Here is a 6,636-nt window from a genome sequence, read left to right as displayed (position 1 = left end):
TCCCACAACATTTCCTTAGGGAAGAGAATTTTATCCCTAGCACTGTGTCAGCAGCATCAGGAGGCCTACATATGACTAATTCTTCAACCCTGGGCAGTTGCCTCAGCATGATGGTCTCTTCCCTCCCTCATTTCCTCTTGTCTCCCTCCAGAGAGAGAGTCCTGCAGTACTGCTAGACAGCAGTTTGTGTTTTTCACAGACAAACAGAAAGAAATGTGCACAATGAGGTGTTTTTTTTAAAAAAAATTCCTTTGGGAATAGGGAATCAAAGCACATTCTTTGTTTCTATTGATAGTGCATTAGAGTGGCATTTTGAGATGCTAATCGTTAGCAGAAACTGATGAACTGTTTTCAGTGGGGGAGATTATAATTTTGCTATCAGTGGGCTGGGAGGAGGTAATGCTGCCAGCTCCAGGTTGGGAAACTCCTGGAGATTTTGGGATGAAGACTGCAGACAGAGACCTTGGTTGGGTCCACTTCCTCTAAAGCATTCATTTTCTCTGAGGGACTGATCTATGTAGTTTGAAGATGAGCTGCAATTCTATAAAATCCCCAGGTCCCACCTGGAAGTTGTCATCCCTAGGTAGGAATTAGGTTTGGTGTCCTGGCCTGCCAGGCTCATGGAGAGTCAGGCTCCAGCTGATAGCAGGCACAGATGCAAGAGAGCGAAAGAACAGTCTTACTCTGAGTCCAGAGAAAGAGTCTAAGCAGGTCTGGCAAGAGGCAGTCAAGGGTCCAAGAGAGGTCAAGTCAGGCAATCCGGTCCAAGTCAGAGTTCCAAGGAATCAGTCTGCAAGCGGGTGTGGCAGAAAGCTGTCAGGCTTTCAACAACTTTGCTCCTGCAACTTCAAATTCCTAAAGCAGTCTCTTTTAAAAATTAAGACCTTGAATATGGTTTCCATCAGCTTTCTTAATATTATATACTGCTATCCAAATCTGGCAACATTAGAAGTGATTTCATTATTTTTGTCAGCAAGGATAAGTGAAAGAAGGATCTTCCTATCTCTCCCTAGAAAGTAGTCAATTATATTGTTAATAAAAGATTCCCTAATATTATTATAGAGCTTACAATCAAACAGGATATGCTCCAGTGTCTCAATACTCCCGTCCCCACAGGAGCGGACACACTGTTAAAGAGGAAGTATCTGTATCTACATCACACAGAAGCATTAGAGTAAAAAAAAAAAAAAACACTGAAAAGATGACTGCATATTTGCAGGACCAAGTGGATTTTCTGAAGCCTAAATGTTCCAAAATGTGGAAAGACCTTTTAGCTAGCAGTCAAGCAGGGTATGTGACCTAAAGCAACATGAAGAGATACTAAACTGTAAGGAAATCTTACAGCAACAGTACCTTACATGGAAAACTCAGCTAACTTATGTGATTTCCCTTCTAGAGCACATGAATACTCCAGAAGCCTTAAGTGTTAAGGCAGAGATGGGAAAATAGCAAAAAGACAAAGAGAGTGTGTTTGACAACATCATGTTTGATTTATCCAACAAAATACAGGAATGGCAAGCAGATCAGCAACCAGTGGTCCAGTCCACGCAAGAAGAAGACACTGATGCAGTTGCAGACTCCTCACTCCTCCTAAGAGGCATAGGAAGGGGACAGTCACCTCGTGTTCCACAAAAAGATGTTAGTAAAGCATCAACCAAGGTAAGCCATCATGCATCTGCAGTTAGAACAAAATCCTCATACACTTCCAATAGAACTAGAAGCACAGGGTCTGGCTCACATTATAGTAGCGACTCTTGCTGTTCTCAAAAGATGGCCATGGAAATGGAACTCCTGAAGGCCAAAGCAGATGCGGCTGGAGCCATGAAGCAAGCAGACTTCCTCAGAAAAAGAGAAGAAATTATAAAAAAACAAGCCAAGGCAAAGGCTGCACAAGAGGTCCGAGCTGCCAAAATGCAAGCTGACACAGCCAGAATGAAGGTGGAGGAAGAGACTTGCGCAGCTGAATTGTTGACCCTAGAACAAAGAGCAAAGGCAGAAGAGCTTTTGGTTAGAGCTCAGGTTTTCAAACAAGGCCTTACAGGGAGTTTACTCACCTTCAATTCCAAAGAAGTAGAAGAAGAAGACCCTACAATAAAGGTGACTTCATACTTGAATACACAAACAACCAATCCTGAAGCCCCAGCTGTTGAACCAGAAGAAATTAAAAGTACAGAACAACTTCCAGTTGTGCAATCAGCAGTGACACCAGAAGTAACCAGCCAACAGGCAGATCTACTGAATAGTCTGCCTCAAGCCAGTGAGAAGAAAGATTGGCCAACAAGCTCACACAGCGTGACGTGGTCAACATACGCTACTCCCGTTGCAGCACATAATCTCAACCCTGCAGTTCCTAGACGGGAACCAGAATTCCTTCAGATGACAACTGTTCAACCATGTTCAAAAGGTCCCGAATCTTACCAAACTGGTTTGTATCTATTTTCATTTTTGAAGTGGGGAATCAACCTATTTTGAATAAGGATTTTCAAGATCATTTAAAACTGCTTTGCTCAATTTGTTGGTAAAATAATGTTACAGTGCCATCTGATGGATGCTGAAAAAAACAACTTTTACCAAAAGCATTTTATGCAATTGCTATTTATCTTCAATTTTAAAATGACCCTACCTAAACCTCTCTTAATAACAAAAGAATTTTTATTGTTGACTGGTGGTCAATATGAAGAAAGAGACATCATTATACACACAGGCATGTGTCATATTGCAAAGAAGAGGTCTAGGGGACTTTTTATAAAAAGTTCTGAATAATATCACATCCAAGATTAATAGTAAATTTCTAACCCTAAGGGTAGGATCCTGCCAAAGTTAAACATTTCCCCCTCCTATTAATTTCATTGCTTGAGACCATGTTTTCCCATTTAGACAAAACCATTAACAATTTCTCAACTCTCCCCTATTTATTGCATACATTCAGAATTTATTTATACTGGGATGAGGCTATTGAGGGAAGGTGCTGAGCACTGAAACCACAGGCAGCAAGTCCCTTTGTTGTGCAAAAATTTCACAACTTCCTAAGCAGTAAAAATGACAGCTCCTTTAGATCTCCCTGGCAATTTCTGAGACCATTCACTGTCAAGAGATATGACAGAAAGGGCCATATGCTGCTCTGTCAGAGGAGGTAGTCATAGATGACTCTGTCCCCCAGCATTCCTTACTTCCATTAACCTTTCTTATTATTTATTAACAGTTCCTGTGTATGTACATACAGTTGTTGCTGAAACATAGCAACTACATAGCTGTGTATGGAACCAGTGGCATAACAAAGGAGGGATGTGAGGTGGCTAGACAAGTGCCACTTTGGCAGGTCATTTAAGGGGGTGTTACCTGGCTGACCCCCCCCCCTCACAACTGCACCTCATCACTGAACTCCATGTGGAGTTTGGGGGGGGGGGGCAGGGGCACAATTAAATGCTGAACCAGCCAGAGTTTATCTGGCCTTGCCCCCGCTCAGCTACATGTGGAGTTCAGGAGTGGGCCTGTTCAATGCTGGGCATGACTTGACCGGATACAGCTTTAAACTGCAGGCTGGGAGCAAGCCCAGATAAACGTTGGCTGGTTTAGCATTCAACTGTGCCCCTGCCCCCAAACTCCATATGAAGTTTGGGGGCATATCACAGTTGTAAGGGAGGGGGCGGTCCAGCAATGTTCAATTGCCCAAGTGACACCTTGGGGCCGGGGAAAGCCTTTGTACTTGCCCCAGACACCATTTTAGCCAGCTATGCCCCATATGGAACTGACTTCCAAATCAGAGGCAGCACTGTAGAATAATGCAATTTGTTTACCCAATGTTTGCCTCTGAGTGTGTTTTGCAGCAATTCCATAACTTATACTTTGTACTACATCTTTGTATCATCTTCTTGGATCAGTCTGTTCAATAAGGTGGACTGAATGTGCATACAAGTTATATGAATAGTGAGATTCATCCAAGGAGTGCACAAGTAAACAAACAAGTATACATTATACATTGTACGCAGATCATACATATGTTTAATGTGATGTCTGAACAGGGCTATAAGTGTTACCGCCAGGAAAATAAACAAAATATTTTCCTGAGTCAGGTTGCCTGGCTTCACTGGCTCCATGCCCGGACATGGAGACTTGTGTGGTTCAGAAGCCTCCATAAGGCTCATAGAGAACGCTTATATATGCTTGTGCCAATGATATATGGTTTCCCTCTATGCCATTCTAGGATGTAATAAAAGCCCCTTTAGAGTTGAATTTATGATTTTCTTACTGTTTAGGATTTTAGTTTGACTAAGTTCTCCAGTTAGTTTAAGGTCCTGTTATTGTTAGGTTTAGGAAAGTCTTGCCTATAAGTATATGTGTTTATCCCTTTAAGGTTTCCCTAACGTTTGAGTTTAGAAATGTTATTTTTGAAATTTGTGTCTGATGGCCAAAGCAGTGGCCTGAAAGGTTTGATATTAAGGGACAAGGAAGCTGGCTCTGGAATGCAGCTTAGGCCAACACCCAGCCGACTCCTTAACGAGGACAAAGACCCTCTTTGGACTTGCAAATGGAATCTGTTGCCAGCACCCAAAGGTCCCCAGCTGTTGGAAGACGTGCAGGGACCATAATTGGACAGTTTGAACTTTTCTTTGTTACAGCGATGTGAGGTGGAAGCCTCAGGGTATTACAAAAGGAAATAGCTGGGTGCGACAGCGAGCCCACCTGGATTTCGTGAATGGACCTTATCTGCTCTCCATTCAGCACCATTGCGAGATCTCGCGGGAAGACGGCTGACAGCGGGATTTGGTAATCCCATTCAGAAAGTATAACTGTATCTTGCTTTTGAGTTGTTTTTTTCCTATTGGTGTTTTGGTGAGGGACTTGCCCCCTCACCTCCTACTTCCCTGCCCCTTTGAAGTTTGGGAATAAAAGTTCTTGCACTGCGTTGCAAGAGCTCAATTCTCCTGACCGAGCTGTGACCATCACCTGCAAATAAAATCCTTTTGCTTTGAAGAATGTCGGCTTCCTGCACCTCATTACGTTGCTGAGCTGAGCTGAAATCACTTATTGTTACCCAAGAAGCAGTGGTAACATAAGCTCAATAGAATGCATGCATGTAACAGCTGAGACCCAATTAACAATCCATATGAAACACAATGTCAACAAAACAGGAAATACTAGTTGGTACAGTTTGTTTAAAACATTCACATAGCAATGAGGATAGGTTTAAAGAGTTATAGACCCTTCTAGTATGCAGTTCCATACTGATCATTGGTTAATGTAACTACTCTGAATTACAAGCTCTCATAAGAGACTGTGTATGTATGATTGTATGTACCAGTATATGTGTGTGTGTTTGTGTGTGTGTTGTGTGTGTTATGTGCATGTGCACGCGTACACACACACACACACACACACACACACACACACACACACACGGAAACTACCAAGCTCTGTTTCAAAGCTATGGATCCTTCTGTAACTCAGTAGCAGCCTCATCAATAGGCTGGAAAGTTCTGTACTATTTTTGTGGGAACCAGAGTGGCCCAGTTTTTAGATCAGGAAAATGAATCTGAGATAATGCTCTTGAAATGCAACTTTGTTGTAGTGTCCTAGTGTGTAGCAATGCAGTTGTTGCTTAGAAAGTTTGAACCAGCATAAGGGAGCGCTCATCTCCATTTCTTCAAATGAATACATTCTAGTCCAGGGGTCGGGAACCTTTTCCCCTCAAAGAGCCATTTGGCTCACCCTCCCCCGCTCACCCCCCCACCCCCCACTCGCTCGCACGCCCCCCCTCCACTCCCCCGCCCACTTGCTCGCTCGCGCCCCCCGCCCGCTCACACACACACCGCCGCAGGGCAGGCGTAGATGGGACCGGCGGCTCGGCCTGGCCGGCCGCTGGAAGGGCAGGAGACAAAGCCCGCGGCGCGGCCTGGGCAGCTGCGGGCGAGTGATGCGCACACCCTGCTGCTTGCAGGGCGGGTTGAAGAGGGGCCCGGCGGCTCGGCCTGGCCGGCCACCGGGAGAGCGCCCGCCTCGCAATGAGCGAGGTGGGCAGGAGGCAAAGCCCGCAGCACGGCCTGGCCGGCCGCGGGCTAGGGATGCGCCCGCCCTGCTGCTTGCAGGTCGGGTGAAGATGGGCCCCGCGGCTCGGCTCATGGAGCCGCAGAACAGCGGCGGAAGAGCCGCATGCGGCTCGCGAGCCGCGGGTTCCTGACCCCTGTTCTAGTCTCTTCCTAGGTTTTTTTCTTACATACAGCACAATTAAAAAGTTTACCAACAGATGCAGGAACTGAATGACTGTGTTGTGCTGTATGCTAGTTTGCTGCTATTTGCAGATTTCACCATCTGTGTCTTATTTAATGATTTATGTATATTGACCCTATCTTGACCCTATCAGAAGTTTCATCACTATATATGACTAAAAATTAGAATGGTATCACGGGGATGCCTATAATTTATTTTATTTTTTTATGTTGTTTGCAGTCTTTCTTCTTCTGTTGGACTTAAGTTAGTCTTATGTGTTTTGATTGTGTGTTCCTGCATTGTGGGTGGTTGGACTTGATGGCCCTTGGGGTATCTTCCAACTCTATGATTCTATGAGACAATAACCTTCCACAAATTTAAAATGCTATAGGAATACAAATATGTTCTCAAGAATAAAGTATAACAATG

The sequence above is a fragment of the Sphaerodactylus townsendi genome, linkage group LG01 (genome assembly GCF_021028975.2).
Source record: "Sphaerodactylus townsendi isolate TG3544 linkage group LG01, MPM_Stown_v2.3, whole genome shotgun sequence".
Lineage (NCBI taxonomy): Eukaryota > Metazoa > Chordata > Lepidosauria > Squamata > Sphaerodactylidae > Sphaerodactylus > Sphaerodactylus townsendi.
Note: the sequence above shows the minus strand (reverse complement) of the source record.